This window comes from Ciconia boyciana, chromosome 2 (assembly GCF_034638445.1).
Source record: "Ciconia boyciana chromosome 2, ASM3463844v1, whole genome shotgun sequence".
In the NCBI taxonomy this organism is placed as follows: domain Eukaryota; kingdom Metazoa; phylum Chordata; class Aves; order Ciconiiformes; family Ciconiidae; genus Ciconia; species Ciconia boyciana.
In genome coordinates this window covers 40032237-40049655 of record NC_132935.1, presented here as the reverse complement: position 1 = coordinate 40049655, position 17419 = coordinate 40032237, and positions in this window count along the sequence as shown.

Sequence of the window (17419 nt, the reverse complement as noted above, 5' to 3'; positions counted from 1 at the left end):
ACTAAAAGTCAGTATCCACCCTTCGATCCATTAGATATCCACCCTTCGATCCTGTAGATAGGCTCTTTTCCAGCAGACAAAAAAGTTTGGGCTGGTGATGTTAAATGTGCTCTGCTTTCACTTTTGTAAATATCTAGTACGTATTTGGCTTGTGCATTTGCTCTCTCCTGTCTTCATCTGCATTTGATTGCCTCAGAGACTGGGAAGGGGAGGTGGCATGAGAATGATTTCTTGTTTCTGATTTTGCAAAATGCCAAGCTTGCTGCAGCAGTACTGAGATGGTCACTAGAAGTGTCCCCCATAGACAGTACTCAGCAAATCAGATTATCATTTGTTTCTCAGTACCAGTAGGAAGTATTAATATATATTTAAATGGTGTATTTCTTGCCTTCACATTCATCTGCTGCTATGACACAGGTCTTGTGCTTAATTTCTATGGTGAGCAATTTGGAGAAAATAGGAAGAGGCGTATACTTCCTGAATGGTTATTGCCTTTCCTCTGTTCAGTAGTATGGCCAGGAAATGCTGCAGAGAGGTACTTTCTCTCTGATACTCAGTTTTTAGATCATGGTCAGAAAGCAAGTTACTGCGAGGTCAGATAGTGCATGGTCTCCCTATAGGTCAGCTCCCGTGTGGTTAATACCTGTCTGTGAACTGTTAGTGCCTCTTTCACTAAGTTACCCCACATGGACCATGTGGTAAAAGATGCACGTTCTCAGTCAGTGAGCGAGAAATAATTGGCAAATAGTGAATTTACATAGTAATACTAACTTGTTCATAGTGTAGTGATACTCACAAGGTAGGCATTTTTTATCAACAGAGCAACTACTGCATATTAAAGGCTTGATGAAGTCAGAAATAAAGTCTACATGCCATAGAAACACTTAGGGTATGTTCATTGTCTTTCCTTTAATTTTATTTGTGGTCCTAATAAGATGTTAGAACCGGAGGTGGTTTTGCTGCATTTCTCTTTCTATTGGCAACAAAAAGGCAAATATTAATTTCTTTACTGAACCTAGTCCAACACAGCTGACCTTCTCCACTGTTTAAGCAGGACAGATAGAAAATGCAAGGCCATTGGTTCCTCATATTTAGTGCTTGAACAAGAGCCAGGCTATGTCACTTAATTTCTCTAAGTGGTTGGATCCTTTATGGCCTTTTAAGAATAATGTCACCCACCGCATGTGCTGTGTTAATACAGCTGAAGTATCAGAACCTACTTCTTCAAGAGCATCTGTGTTGCCATATACTTAAGTCAGCAATTCAGATAACTCAAGGAAAAGCAATATGCAAAGTTGTCGTGAGTCTTTCCTCGTAACCTGTTGATTACTAAAATCAGGGTTGCCTTAGCTGCATGTAAAGATGGTGATAAGGCTTATACAGTAGCCTCCTGGTTAAAGTAGGAGGCACATGTACAAGTTTCTCCATGGCTTAAGGGAGACTTTTTCCAAGGACATATCTTAAACTGAACTGACTGGTTTAGGTTGGGATTTTTCTCCACTCTTTTTATTGACAGCAGGCCACTGTACAGTCAAGGAAGCCAAAATTATGGGACTGACAGATGAAGGTGTCTCCACATGTGAACAGGCAAGAGGCAGCCTGACTTGTCAGCCTGGGGCCTCCGGGTGCTGGTCATCTTTCTGGGGAGGGTTTCTCAGGGCACGTTCACATCGGAGAGCCTCCTCCATGGGGTGCAAGATGTGCAGACAGGAGCTGTGGGCTGGGCATCCATGCCTCACACAAGTGCGTATCTCAGGGCCACGGGAGAGCTCCCAGGTGGGAAGGAGGCAGGATTTACCCCTTCCCTGCCCTACAGCATTTTCTATTGCCTGTTCAGATGTTCCTCTGCTCTGCATGCTGACTCTGGTCACTCCCAGTCCTAGAGCTGTGGACATAATTTCTAGGCAATGTAACTGTTAACCATGGTGATGCTTACATCCATGTGTGACTATGAATGTTGTACACAGGAGACTCCTTGAAAAAAAATGAGTATTTTTTGTTACTGTGTGGTAATAACGTGTATTTTAAAGCATTAGTTTTAAACCCCTATGTAATTCTGAAAAAGGAAAAATAATGTCCCCATGATGATTTTGATTTCAATCCTGTTGTTGCAAATGCCTCATTTAAAAATGAGTTATCAAATAAGAAATATAAAAAAAATCAAAATGAAGCATAACACAATCCTTTCTCTCCTCCACCCTTAGAATCTGAAACAAAAAAGGTATTTTAAGGAAAGCTGTCAAGGTAAAAAAGCACTGTCAGTTGCGTTCTTCTGGGAAGATAGGAATTTCTATACTAAAACTGCAAGGATCAGAGAAAATAATTGATTTTTCTTCTTTTCTTTCAGGGTTTTTAGTGGTATGCATCTGTCTTCATTATTTATATAATGTGATTTCATGTTTTATATCCATATAGGCAGTTTGGCCCTGGTCCTGCAAAGTCATATCTTTTATATCTTTCATGACTTTCTTGAAACAATAGGAGCTCAGCATTACTGACACAAGGACATTTAGAAGCAGAACATTGCATATCTCCTGAAAATCTTGGTATTGATTCAAAGTGGAAAAGGTATGTCTCTGCATTAAGCAGTTTTAGTGGGCTGGGATTGCATTCTGTGACCTGTTTTCCTACACAGAAGTTGGCTAGTATGCTTTACTTTAGCGTTTTAAAGTAGCTAACTTTTTGCCTTTGGTTAAGGTAACTGAATACTAGAGAGTTGGAACTGAAATCTCAGGAAGACTGAAAATAAGCACTGTATATCATTCTTTCTTCCCATATGGAATTTAATAATGAAGTATTATTTTATTTACATTTGGATTTTTTCCTAATTTTTTTCATTACACTGTTATCAGGACATGAATGATAATACAGCTTTTGAAATTTAATATCAAATCTAATATCCTGGTAAGACAACTGCTGAATCTAGTAATTTTCCATTTGGCTTTGAGCAAACCTTACTTGCTGCTGTTGTGTTTTTTTTTTTTTTTTTCTTTTCATTTTCCTCAGGCTTTCTGATGTTTTGAATGGTTGTTACTGAAGCTCTTTTGTGCTCGATCAATTCAACATTATGCCTCTCTTTTGGGGATCCGATTATTGACAGTCCTTTCTTGCTGGGCTATCAGGTAACTTGACACCAGCTATATGGTGGGACTGTCCCAAGGCATCACCTTAGGATGTAAATCTCTAGTGACACTTTAGTGACTCAAAGGAGAGAGAGGATTAATCTGGCTGCAGTCTGGCCTGAGGTTTTGCAATTACTGCAGACCTGCCTTAGGTAAAACATACAGGCTATGTCACTGCAATGCTTGAAACATTTCAATCCTTTCTACAGAAAATGTGTTTCTTTTATATTTCTAGGGTTTTTTTCCCAAATTAATCATTGTTCTTTTACATCTGTTATGAACATTGTTAATGTTCTCACTGCATCACAAATTAACAGTGTTTTAATATGGCTTTATTGCCATTAAGGAACTACAGTAAACAGCCAGACTCTCTCTCATACTGGCATGGTTTATATTTATTAGAAGACGACTCTTTGTGGTAAATCCTCATCCCGTTAAGCACTGATTAACTTGAATGGAATTAATCTTTGTCCATTTACCACTTTTTATGTTAATTAGTACCTTGAGGCCTCATCTGAGATGGCACCATTTGAACTGATCAATCTGGAAAAGGGTTGTGAGAGAGGGTCCTTTCCTCTGTGAATGCCCAGGCTGCAGAGACCAGACAAATGGTGGGAGAGGCAGCAGAGGGGTGACGTGATGTACCCACAGCAGCTCACTGCTACCAACAGGGGCAGACCCCATCTCCTCCTCTTTACCCCAAACTCCGCTGTCTTCCCTGCTGTTTTAGCGCAGTAGTGTTCTAAACTGCAGAATGGTCATCATCAAGCAACCGGGTGTCTGAACGACTCTGGAAAGTTCCAGAGTGCTTACAACTTGTTCACTTTTGCCAAAGCCACGTGTTAAAATGACTTCTGCAGGGGATTTCTAAGATCTCTGATTATAGTCAACATTTTAAATATTAAGTCAACTCTCCTTTATGCCTTTTAGATGCTGCCCACAGTCCTGGAACCCCCATTTCTGATCTTAAATTTTTCCCTTGAAAAATTCATTGACTTGTGCTATTCTTTACCAGGTCTTAGATCTGGGGGCTTTAAAGGCTATTTGGAATTGGAGCAGAGTGAAAGTTATCAACATCTACATCCAAACATGAGAACTGTAATGTGCTACTTTTGTTACTCTTTGTCATTATTTTGCCTGGTAATGAATACAGATTTTCAAGGGCAAAGAGGTAAAATTAGGCCATGAAACACACAGGAGAGATTGTGCTGCATGAAAAAGAAAAGGTGAAAAAAAAATCACAAAGCCCTGGGTTTATGAAAACTACTCTCAATATATGTGGAAACAGTAACAAAATCTGTGATAAAATAGAGCTGACAGAAATGTGATTTTCTTTTTCCAGGTGGCCACATGAATTTTTCTATACAGCTTTGTCATGTATTTTATCTGGTACCACCAGACTTCTTAACACTCTCAGTTCACTTGTGAGACTAAACAGTTCCTTCACTAGACAATGCTGTACTTTTTGTAAGAATCACATCATTCTCATTAATTTTAATGAGCATTTAATGCATCTCAAGTGTGTTATTTTTACATCCTGAAATTTGTGACTGTTGAAGGATTAGAAGCGTGAATTTTTATTATTATTATTATTTGGCCTGCGCTGCACTGTAGAACTGGCTGTTCCCAGCAAAGTGATGGAACAGCACTGCATAAGGTATATCTTTATTCCTTCTGAGTGAAGAATTAGAGGTCTGGGACAATTCTGTGCCCTAGCACAGATTAATGAAACATACAATTTTAAGGCAGTCACAAGGCTTTTACGGTGGTGTCTTCTTTGGTTTAACTGAACATTAGAAATTCACAGGGAGACAAAGAAACTCAGGTTGTCAGAAGAGTATCATTGTCCTGTCAAACCACCCAGTTCCACTGACGTTGTCTTTCCATTATGCAATATTAGCCTGTGTTTAGTTATTGTTATTTATTTACAGTTCAAAAAGATGGACAACTTTCTCTTATCTCATGTCAAAGAGTTTTACTGACAATGTCAGTCTTTTTCCAGGTAGTTGACCACTTAATCAGAGAAAGCCACTTCCTTAAATTATACAGCTGGACTTGGTACCTGTATATTAGATTATATCAACTTGATTAAATTTTGCTTTTATGTATTTTCATTGGCAGAACTTTCTACAAATATAATAAAGACCTTTTGAATTTGCCTCTTGCTTGATCAGGACATGCTGTTCTCTCTTTGCATTCCTCATCCTTCCAATTCTTGATCAAACTCTAGTCAACCAAATTAAGAGTAGTAACAAGCCAGCCAAAACCTAAATCCAATCAGCAATGCAGATATTAAAAGTAGGGACCAATATCTGGGGGTGGGGAAATCTTATTGCCATTTAAAGCTTAGGTCTGAGGCTGAGTAATTACTACTGCAGGGTAATTTAATACTGTTTTATTAACACTGACTTACATCTCAGAGAGGAGTTCAGGGATCCAGGAGGACATCCATTTTCTGTGAAATACTGTCCCATTTAAGGAAATTAAATAGTAATCTGCAGTTTAATTGCAACAACATAAAAGAATAAAGAAGGACTAGCATTTGAGCATGGAATAATTATTGAGTTTGTGGGTTTGTTGGTCTTGTGACCATGCTAATTAAGCTGTCCAGCACTTTGGTTGCACATGTCCTTGCTTTTCTGGCATTCTTCACTAGCCTACGTACTTTGCAGGTTCAAGGTTGGTGAGGCAGGTGGAGAAGAAAGTTTCTCTAATGGTTTGTTGCCACTGGAGTCCTTCTCTATCAGTGGATCTGACTATGGAAGGCCTCTGTAACAAAAGCCCAACACTGCAGCTTGTGACCTTAGTATCTGGCAAGGTCAGAGTTCACTAATGCATGTGTTGAGTCTTGTATCCAGGCAGCTATGCTGCTGGCAAAGCAGAGCATATTAAATGGTTCCAAAGCAGTGAAACATAAGGATTTTCTTGTACAGGAATTTTCATTTTCCCCTAATGATAATGTGTCATGGGCATTATGGTTATTTCAAGGTGGTAATGTTTCCCAGCTACTACACCCTGCATATCTCTGTAGTTGCCAAGGTTCAAGGCTGGGTTTAAATAGTTGTTTGGATAAAATTAGTGGTCACAGGTGATTTCAAGGGTATGTTTTTTAGGTAATTGAGAAGTATGGATTTTTCCCTCTAACGTTTTTCTGTGAATGTTCTAATAACCAGTACACCCTTGTTTGCAAGGCTGACACTCAGATGCAAATGAGTGCAGGAAAAGAGAATTCTTCCTGTACTGAAAGCAGCAGTCACAAGCAAAGATTATAAACAATCAATTGGCTGAATTATGGTTGCAGAAAATATTTGTTGGATAGTTTCAATTAATGTGCAGTCTTGTGCGAATCACAGTCACTCAGCATTTGATCAGTGGCTATATTAATTCAGCTAGGTCCAAGTGGCTACCCACAAGTCCAGAGTATTTTTCCATACAACTGAAACTTGATGTCTCCCCAGACCCTAACTGCGATGTGGTTTGTGGGTCTGAAGGAATTTTCTAGGGCTCATGTGAGCTCTGTTAATGCAGGGAAAGAAGCACATCATCTCCGTGACACAGTGATAAGCTCTAGGGCCTGTGCTGCTGCTGCAGAAAACAGAGGGTTGCACTTTGCAAAGGAATGACCTGTGCTTACAAAGGCAGGACTGCTTCCAGGAGTCGAGTTCATGTGTTGCCCCCACCAGCAGGCCCTGCCCTGATGCTGGTGGTGTGAGTGTGGGGCCAGAAGGTGGAAGGGTCTGTTGGGGGAGAAGGGGATTTGCAATACTTTATCTTCCCAGCATGGGATGTCGTGGTTTAACTCCAGCTGGCAACTAAGCACCACACTATCCAATGCAACCTCATTAACCACCAATCCACTTCCCATCCTTTGATATAATGCAGATATCATTCTCTTAGTCTGTGGACCACCCACATAAAATGTCTGTAAAATGTTCACAAATGTCCACAAAATGTCCATTGAGTCCATGACTTTGGGCTCCATCTGTTATGGTGGTCATTCAGGACAGGAGAGGTGGTGTGGTGTGTAGAGTTATTGGGCACCAAAGCCAGCTCAGGTTGGGTCGCTGCTGCACTTGCACTGTTTCTTCTAAGTCTTGTCCTCCATTGGTTCAGGTGGTTGCTTTTATAGTAATTCTTATAACATGCAACTCAAATCATGGGCTGCAACAATTTAAAGGTATTTCCATTACAATCTCCACCCATGGTTCCTTTGGACCAGACCATGGGGTTTACCGTTGCAATGAACTCCTCCCCTTGCCCCTGCTCCAGCTTGGACTGCAGTCCCTTAGGGGTGTACTTGCTCCAAGTAGAGCCTTATCTATAAGCCACAGTTTCTTCAAGGGTATACCTGCTGCAGCATAGACTTATCCACAGTCGCTTTGAAGTGTACCTGTTCCAGCGTGGCCTTCTCCATGGGCCACAATGCCTTCGGAGGTATACCTGCTCCAGCATGGCCTTACCCACAGCCACAGTCCCTTCAGAAGTAAACCTGCTCCAACATGGCCTTACCCATGGCTGCAGTTCCTCCAGGGGAGTACCTGCTCTGTTGTGGGTTTATCCATGGCCACACGCTTTGAGGTGCTCCAGCATGACCTCATGCACAGCTGCTGATGCTTCAGGATGTACCTGCTGCAGCATGGACTTATCCACAGCCCCAGATGCTTTTGAGGTGTACCTTCTCCAGCGTGGACTTATCCTTGGGTTACAATCCATCAGAAGTATATTTGTTGCGCCACAGACGTAACCATGGCCACAGACGCTTTGAGGTGTACCTGCTATGGTGTGGACTTATTCACAGCCACAGATGCTTCAGGGTATCCTGCTCCCATGTGGACTCATCCACGGGTCACAGTCCCTTCGACTCAAGTTCACACTGAAGCTCCAATCTGTCCAGTACAGCAGCACAGAAACAGCAGCGAAAGCAAAAAGCAGCCACTAATGAGCCCTAGACTCTAACATACAGTAAGGCAAGCAAGCCTCATGGCAAGAACAGGAGCCTGCCAATTAATAGCTAAACAGCAATAACAGCTATAAATTTGATCTAGCGCATTCCAATCAATCAAACCTGTCGTTATCTCAAACCCTTTGAGCCCCCACGTTGAGTGCCAAAAAGGACTGTTGTGGTTTAACCCCAGCCAGCAGCTAAGCACCACTCAGCTGCTTGCTCACTCCCCACCAGTGGGATGGGGGAGAGAATCAGAAGAGCAAAAGTGAGAAAACTTGTGGGCTGAGATAAAGACAGTTTAATAGGTAAAGCAAAAGCCACATGTGCAAGCAAAGCAAAACAAGGAATTAATTCACTCCTTCCCATGGGCAGGCAGGTGTTCAGCCATCTCCAGGAAAGCAAGGCTCCATCATGTGTAACGGTTACTTGGGAAGACAAATGCCATCACTCCAAACGTCCCCCTCTTCCTTCTTCTTCCCCCAGCTTTACATGCTGAACATGACACCATATGGTATGGATTATCCCTTTGGTCAGCTGGGGTCAGCTGTCCCAGCCGTGTCCCCTCCCAGCTTCTTGTGCTCCCCCAGCCTACTCGCTGGTGGGGTGGGGTGAGGAGCAGAAAAGGCCTTGACTCTGTCTAAGCACTGCTCAGCAATAACAAAAGCATCCCTGTGTTATCAACACTGTTTCCAGCACAAATCCAAAACACAGCCCCATCCTAGCTACTATGAAGAAAATTAACTCTATCCCAGCCAAAACCAGCACAACGGACCAGCATAAGTTAGCTGCAAATTCTGGTATGAAAACTGTACTGTGAATTTAAACTGTGATCATAATAGCAAGGGGGCTATGGGTCTTTCTAGTCTGATATTCTGTCCTTAACAGTGGGTGAGAGCAGATGCTTAGGAAAGCATATAGGAACATAAAGAGTGATCCTTCCCCTGCTAAACCTGCTCAGCAGTCAGCAACTTAAGGATTATGCAGTTCAGCACTCTACTCAGCAAAAGAATAAAATATCTAGGAAGATCCCATGTTCTGGGCATCTGTACAGTCTTTGTGGATATGGAGTGATTAATTTTGTTCCGTCAGAGGTCAGTTCAGGGAAAGCAATAGAGTTTGTCATGTTCAAGAGTGAGAGGACTTGACTGGGAAATAACTAACTCACTGCTGTTTAATATTTGCAATATAGCAATGTGGAGGTTCTTCAAGGGAAAGGGGGCTGCTATTTTGGGCTGTAGGTACACAGCTAATGGAGAAATCTATCCCCATTTCTGGAGTGACATACTTTTACATTCACAGTGTGTACGTATCCACAACTGATTGGCCTTCAGTCAATTGCAACAGAAGATGCAGAAAATCAGAGGGTGATCATTCAAATAAGGACCCATCATAAAACTGCCTTTTCTAGTGAAATGGTAGGAGAAAGATGAAGGGAAGAGATGCTTCTATCATTTGTAATAGTCATAGCCATTTGCAATCACTTTAATGCTGTGCGCTATAGCTTCAAACATACAGGGAAAGCTTGGTGCAAAGCATGTGTGCAGCCATCGTTCTGTAAGGTGCAATTGATATAGGATGTTATAGGAGACACATGGATATGTAGTTTCTGCTCTTTTGTTCTGTTTGCGTGCACATGTGTGGGAAGTTAAGTATTTTTCAGGCTTAGGGAGAAATGGCTGCATCGCAGTCAATGAGAGCTAAATCCTGGCTTTATTGAAATCAGTAGTTAAATCCAGCATGTAGGAAGTTGTTTTTTAAAAACAGAGCAGAAATCCAATTTGAGATTTCTTATTACTAACCTTGTGCAAATATAATTCTTCTATACGAATTATCTTCATATCATGTCAAAAGCGAGAGAGTATTGGGATAGTTTTCCCCCAGAGCTCTGTCAGAGTTTTTCATCAGCTGAATTTTATCATTGTCACTGATATATTTTTCATCCAGGATTTTTCTTCACCGGAGCCTGATAATTATGCTGACTGGTTTGGTGACTATTTCCATGGGGAACTAATCTAAGAGCACTGTTATTCTTCTCACTTGCAACTGCAGTATGTTTTGAACGTGTAATCGAAATGTTGGTGCATTAAACTAATGCTCTGTGGATGGGCTAGCAGGCAAGAAGCTGGACCAAGCCATTAACTTTTTCCAGATTATCTGGAGTTCAGATTCATGAGTAAATTGGAGCAGTGCTATGGGGCTTGGGATGCAGGATAGCATATCGGAAATGACCTCGTAACATCCTGCCTTGCTGAGCTCGGATGATGTTAAAGCAATATGGACTTGAAGGAAAAAAGACAGTTACTTCACTGCCTGGGATGGGAGTTATCAAATGTTTGCCAGCTTTGACTTCTTGAGGAAAGATACTGCTATCCTGACTGACCTTCTAATGACATTGTACAGTTTGAGAAGCAGAATTGTGAACATTATTAGGAAATAACACTGCTGTGCTTGAAGAAAATAAGAGATTATTTCAATATGAAGTTTTCCTTGAAGTTTCTCCCCCTTCTGAGATTACTGCCCTTATCATCCCTACTTAGTGATTTTGTTCTTCAATATTTTGAGCTCCTTTATGACTCTGCTTTTTCACCCAGGCATCTTATTTCTAGCTGAGTATTAAGGACCACTAATTATTAGAGACAGGCAGTACCATAAAACAATAGTAAAATTAATTGTAAAAGAACATGAAGTAATTCAGTTAAGCATAATAGCCTTAGGGTGGGTGAGCACTAAAGTGTTAGTGGACACGCAGTGATTCATCCGCCTACTTTTAACAGCTACCATTCAAATTGAATTTAAATACTGTAAACAAAAGTCTTTTCATGGTGTGCTTGGAACTGTAATACAGCTGCAAAGTTCCAGAGGAAAATGCTGCATTGCAGCTCTCCTGTTTCGCAGCAAATCTCTGCTGGCATGTAACATGCAGAGGAGGAGCTTCAACACAAGCAGGCTGTTTTCAGCTTCATTATGCAGATCAGCCGTCTCTATCATCCACATTATAAAAACATCTTTAACTTCCTTTGGGGATGGAGGAGAGAGAGAGTAAGGGAGGAATGGGGGGGGAAAAAAGAGGTCAGACAGCTTACACACTGATTTCCCCTGGTATTACTGTACCAGTGTCTCAAAGTGCAGTGTTTTTGCCTTTGTACAGCTCCAACAGATTTTGACATCCACGTTGTTAAATTTCAACTGTTGCTTATCACTGGGATTTAGTATTAGACTTCGTGGTGGTGTTTTGGGTGAGTCTGAAAGGAGTATTCTGTAATGCTTTAGCTAACAGGCAAAGCATGTTACTTTACTGAAAGCCGTGATTCATGGCTGGTTGCTGACACTAGGGAAAGTGAAGACCTTCCAAATAACCTTGAAACAGAGCTGACCGGCAGCCTCTCACATGCTTTTAAATATGGGGGAAGGGAAGTGTAAAGAAAGAAGGAGGGATTTAGGAGTCCGATATTTACAGCATTCATGTTTAGTAACTTGCCTCTCAAAGAAAACTCCCTGGTTGTCTGTAGTTTCTTACAATCGTTTAAGAAAAGACGGAAAAGCAAATGCTGCAGATAGCACCAGACTGAGAGGAGGGCAGTCCTTGAATGGTCCCAGAGAAGAGATTTGTGTAAACGGGATGATTTAGTGCTGTGTCATACCAGGTGAAAAATGGGATTTAGGGGAGGGTTCTGCGACCCTCTCAGTGGAACCCAGCAAAATGTCAGGGAGGAGAACACCGGGAACCTGCAGGACAAGAAGTAATATGGGAACTCCCAAGGTCCCATCCTACCCAGCAGAGACTAAGCAGATTATGCCTTCCAGCAAGAGCAGATTGAAAATGAAAACAGGAGAGCTACAATAAGGCTTTTTGCCATTGACAGACTGTAGGTTAATAGGGAATATTCTGTTGCCTTCCAGAAAGCTCAGATATCCTAAAAAGATACACAGAGGTCCTCCTCCCTGGATTTCAGCAAAGCAGGGAGTGCAAAATGGAAACATTTTTTGGGAAAAAAGGAAATGGGAATGGAAAGTTTTTTTTTTAAAAAAAAACAACACAGCAAACCCACAAAACAAACAACAACCCAAAACCCAAATACAAGAGCAGTAATGTGTTACCACTATTTCCCAGCTATATTTTCAATCTTTTCATATGTCTTTCCCTCCCCCAAAATAATTTCTCACATTTAAATAGAATTAGGAAGCCAATGTATCCTGAAAAGGTGGTTTTCTTGCAAAAAGGAAAAAAATAAGCAGAAAACAGTTTCTAAAGGTAGGGGAAGGAGTTTGCACGCAGAGCTTTTGTTCTTATCTGTTTTGCAACCCAGGCCTTTTGCGGGCCCATGCGAGTTCAACTCTTGCATTTGAAGCCTAATGCTGAATCCATTACAGGGCTCTGGTGAGCCTGCAATGAATTCTAGTCATTCCTAGGAGGATGCTCATGGCTCAGTTAACAAGGTTGAAGTTGCCTGGCCCCAGGCTACATCTCCTGTTTTGGGGGGGAAATAGTACAAAGGTTGAAATCACTTTTTTTTCCTTTGTCTGTCTCTTAACTTTTCATCAGGAGTGCATCATTTTTGCTATACTATTAAAATATTTACAGAATTGTTGGGAAACAGAAGAACCATTCAGGCAAAATATTCATAATCTTCCCCCATAGATTCTGCATCCAAAACTGCTTCTAACAGTGCATTAATTAATTAAAGTACCTTTCCTATTGTTTTTTAAAGTATCTGTCATTGCTGGAGTGCATCCGCTGTTGAAGTGGTAGCTCTGAAAAAAAAAGACTACAATTATACAATATGGTTATTGTTTTAAAATTAAAAATAGAGAAAGAAACTGCACTTCAGCACTCTTGAGAATCAGTCTGAGTGCTATAATTTGGATACCCAGAATAGACAATGCCTCTTCCTATCTAAGATAAATGAACATCTTGGGTCCTTCAAGCTTTTTGCATTGAGCATGTAGAAACAGTATTTCTCATGCTTGATCAGGGACCCCCCCTCCTTGTTTAGATAAAAACAAACCCAATTGTTGGAACAGGATAAGTTTTGCAAAGAATATATATATGTTGAATACTTTCATGTGGAAAATCTGGTCTGGCAAGCACACCGTGTTTGGTAATTGAATGCAGGAAGCAGCAAATATGGTTAATGGCTTACTAGTGTTCAGGAAAGCCGCGTGGAAAAAATAGATGTGCATTGTTCCCAGAGGTGATGAATGCCTTTTGCTCGAGTGATTTGTTCACTGCAAATGTAAGTACAGGTCAGCTGAAACTATTTGTAAGTTTGCGATAAGCTTGTTGAATTTGTTTGACCAAAAAACATAGAGACAAATTTAAAAAGAAAAGAATTTTTGAAAAGTTTTTCACCTTTTTCAATAGTTTTCCATTTCCCAAGAAAAACTTGACCATTTTGGCATCATCCAAACCAACTAATTTTTCCATTTGAAATTTAGCCAGGAAGCCAAATTATCAGCGTTTTCACATTGCTTTAATTGATGCCTATCTGGTAGCACCTGATCTTTGCCAGGAAAGAAGACTGAGAAGATTGTAAATTCTCCAGTCTTCATTTTGCAGCAGAGGTCACTTGTTACTTGAGACTCAATTGTTTTCACACTCAAAAGCATTGGATTCCTGAATTGTCAACGGTAAGAACAAAGCCGTTCTCATTAATTTTAACGGGAATTTTAAACATACTAAGGTTTTAAAATAGATGCCTTTAAGGCATCTTTAACTGTTCTCTGTTGAGAAAGGTCACTTCTTGCCAAGCAAATATCTCTTCAGTATTTTTCAGATGGACAGATAAATCCAGTTCATGATGATTAGTTTCCTAACGTTTTGCAAAGACTCTCTGTATTGTCTACCACTGAAGGTGCAGCAGGCAGGACAGAAGGGTGGTACAACTGGGAATAACATCAGAGCCTGGAACAGAACTGATCTTCAAGAAGCGCTTTGCACCTTGAAGCATTATTTTCTGAGGAAGTGTGGGTCTTAAAGAGTCACAACTTAAAGCCGTGGAAGTGACAGAAGCAAAACTTAAAAGAAAAGAAATAGATATGATGTCTAGACTGAATGCTTTTGTAAGCTGCTATAGAAAAAATGCCAAGATCTTCTTACCTGGTAAGTGGATGTGATAGACAAATAATGCCAGTTTGATATGCTTTTTAGAAGATCTAGAATTGGGAAATCTTAACTCACTAAATCTGTTTTGATGAAAAAACTCTCAGCTGGCTGTTCTCAGTTGCTATGGAAAGGGTAAGAAAACCAGATACTGTATCTTCTAGTTGACAATTTGCCTTAGAATGGTTTTTCACACTCACATTTGTATTTAAGCATACCAAAACTGCATTTTCCTACTTCCTACAGTCTATTCCATATTGCAGTTTTTGTTGTCAATTATCTAATTCCTCTTACTACCAGTGCTGGAGTCTTTGATCAAGGGAACAGTTGATACCAGGTCTTGAACCCACAGCTTGGCTCCTTCTGGGCACAGATACCACTTGAAAAGCATCTGAGTTGAAGGAGGAGTTTCAAATGTAGTCAAACTTCCCCAGAAGCTGCTTGCGCAGAAGTCAACAGCGGAATTCCCAGGAAAACTTGGTGTCTGTGAGACCAACCCAAATTAAGTGCTCTTTAAAAAATCTGCCTTCCTGAAGCCCAATCCCATAATAATGAACCTTGAAAGCAAGAGCCCAGGGGAGATCTGAGGAATGTGTAGCTAGAAGCAATACACAACACTCCCTTCCCTAGCAAACTATTTCCAGAAACACACACAGCTGAAATGTCAAGTGGTTTAGAAGTCCACCCATTATACACCTTTGAGAAAGAAAATTAATTTGACTTAGTAGAAACATATTCATGGAGTGAGCAAAAGAAAAAGGAAAGAAATGCCAACCTATCACACTTCTGTTGCAGGAAGGCGATCACAACGGCATTGTCTCAGCATGGCACAACCACAGAATGAGACTGACCAGTCTGCAAGTTGATAGTGCAAAACCCCTAAATATATGATACAGTTGCAAAATATTTAAAACATATTTTAAAAGTAATGCTTGAATAAAGTAGACAAGTAACGTTTAAAAAGAGATTACTTTTTGCATCATATGTCTGCAAAGTACTGTGGTCTTTGAAAGTAACCTCACTCAGATAAATTTATTAGGGATAGAGCTTTTCTTCAGTATTAGGTAAATAAAAATAAATGTCTCAAATATTGTCTAAGGGACTGAGAATAATATACTTGTATTTTCATTAGTGTAGCTAGCTCTGTGCTGGTCACTGTGGAATATTAAATATTGGAAATCAATAGAGTAGCTGTATATGTATAGTATGCTTTAAGAGTAATTACTAATACCTAACTCCTCTGCATGTCTACATTCACTTCAGCAAATAATGCTGGTTTTAATGTTGATAAATGTGTAGTATGAACTCGCTGGCTTAATTAAAACTGTTGGGATGGAAAAGCTTAATGCTATGTGAGGTTTTATTCAGGCTTATAGCAGGTTCTATGCCACCAGTCAAGGCAAAGCAAGGGATATGTCAACGTTTCAAGGACCCATACAGCCTGCTGTGAGACCAAAACCTCCTGCAGCCATAGAGGAAAGCAGGGACTGCAGGGGGCTGTGGGGATCAGGCCAGGGCTGGGGAGGTGGCAGGCCACCCCTCTGCCTGCCACCCTCTCCCAGGAAGGCTGCCCAGTCCTTCCCTAGGCCAAATGTGCCCTAGGTCATTTAGGAAGGATGCTACATGGAGAAGTTGTGTTGCTACTTCCTATGAGGATAATGTAAGTTGAAGAATGAAAAATTCAATTTGTCCTGCCCTGCTGAGGAGCTTTGGGCCAGTTCTGAATTGCCCTTTTTGTCCTCGTGTCTGTTCCCTGTTGTCACAGCATGAGGGTGCTTCACAAGAACTAACAAATTTTCCCTTCCAGGAAGATATTTTTAGGGAGCTGAGGCACATCAGGATGTACTGAAATGGAACACAGTGGAATTTCACTGGTTTCAAACTTAGACACACGAGCAGATTCAGAGTCACTGTTACCAGTCCTCGCCTTGACCTAAAGCACTCATGAAAACTGTGACAGAGCGAGGAACCAAACCTTGAGCTCCCTAAATATATAGAAATACAGGCAAAACCACACTGCTGAAGTATCTATTGTCAAAAAATGTATGGCCAATATTCATGCTGTGATTTTTGTCGGGTATGACAATTTTGGTTGGGGAAAAATAATGATATCTAGCTGATTTTATTGTTGCATTTCCAAAATTAAATATTTCAATGTTCCCCTGAAAAGTCTCTCTAATTTTTCATGTGAAAATGTATTTCCATTTAGTTTTTACAAACCTATGTAGCACAAACTCGGTGAGCTATTTCCCTTATGCATTAAATGAAATATATTGAACTTAATAATGGTCAGCATTTTGGACACCTTATAGAGGGGGGGGAAAAATCAAGGAAAGCACAACCAGTCATTTTCTTTCTTTTCTGTTGATAAAGTAATGTTTTTCCAGATTATATTTTTTAATTATTCCTTACATAGGGTGTTTCAGACTAATGTAAGCCTTTATTAAATTATGCAGTTCAATCATTTTCTTTGGCATTAGATCAGACACAGTTCCTGTAAGTTTTGGTATGAAAAACTTTTGTAGTGGGTCTGTGTAGTCTTTCAGTGTGCCAGAATATAATGTACAATAAAATGGACTTCTACCAAGTTCCCTCAGGCTACTGTTTTAGAAGTTATATGTCCACTGACTCTCAATATCACTCTAAATAAATAAATAAATAATAATAATAAAAAAAGATGAGAAACTACTAGCCATAGTTATGCTGAAGGAAAATAGTTCACTTACATTAGATTAAAAATTTATTTAAAAGAATTCCCTGAAACAACAGTGGAAGAAAGAGGAAATATGTGGGATTTGGGAAGAGGGGAATGCTGGCAAAATGAGGTATCACACACCTGGATGGTGTCCAAAGGTTTTTGTGCTGAAGCCCTACAGGGGGTGCCTGTGCTGATCTTGTTCTGAGTAGGCTCCAAACCAAGTAATGATCCAATCTGATGGATTTAACTCTCCTTCTGGCATTGTCCTTTTGACAGGCACTCCAGGTGTGGTACCATTTCTGCAAACTGGTCCTCAACATCCAATTTCCCAAAGCCAAGGTGCTGATTTCCTTCCACAGGAAGGCAGCACCAGAGATATGGAGCTGACCAAAATTTCTGCCATAATTTGCATTGCTATTTTTAAAGCACTTTGGAATTAAGCAATGATTCTCACAGTAAACCACAATCACCTCTACCCTTACCCTGGTATATTACCCTACATATAACATATAACCCTACAATGGGACATATGTTACGATGTCAGCTCATCGTTT